We start from the raw sequence: 728 nt of genomic DNA, 5'->3' as shown, positions 1-728 counted from the left end.
AGGCCTAGGTCTTGCCATTGCACTGTTGAATTTATCAGCAGAACGTCATGATGGAAATTATTTAAGACCGTTTTAAGCCTCCGAGTAGGCCTGGGAGTAGGGTGTTTATGAGTATTCCCGGCCAAAGACATTAATACACTATTAATACACATTAAATTTCCCGACCATAAGCATTTTTGCAAACGACCTATCTATGATATCATATGACATATGATATCGATGACATATGATATCGATGACATCATTTAAGATTTCCCGACCATAGGCATACTCATTAAATTTCCCGACCATTACACAACTTTTTGCAAACGACCTATCTATGATAACATATGACATATGACCTCGATGACATCATTTAAGATTCCCCGGCCAAAGACATTATTAATACATTAAAATCCCCGGCCATAGGCATTTAACACATTAAATTTCCCGACCATACCCAACTTTTTGCAAACAACCTATCGATGACATCACGTGACCCCCGATGACCCCGATGACCTCATTTAACATCATTTGACCTATGACCTCATTTAACATCATTTGACCCCGATGACGTCATCGACCCCGATGACGTCATCGATACGAAAAAGCCATTTTCGCATCTAGTCTCAACTCAATCTCCCTCTTGCAGCCTCTTGAGCCAATCTTGTTTTTAGCGAGTCGATTGCATTTTTCCCCATTACTATGGCATCTTGCTTCATCTCTTGATACTTGCGATATTCCTCTAG

This window comes from Anneissia japonica, unplaced genomic scaffold, assembly GCF_011630105.1.
Source record: "Anneissia japonica isolate Jap-2015-1 unplaced genomic scaffold, ASM1163010v1 scaffold4536_len1192065_cov207, whole genome shotgun sequence".
Taxonomy (NCBI): Eukaryota; Metazoa; Echinodermata; class Crinoidea; order Comatulida; family Comatulidae; genus Anneissia; species Anneissia japonica.
This window is presented reverse-complemented; position numbering follows the sequence as displayed.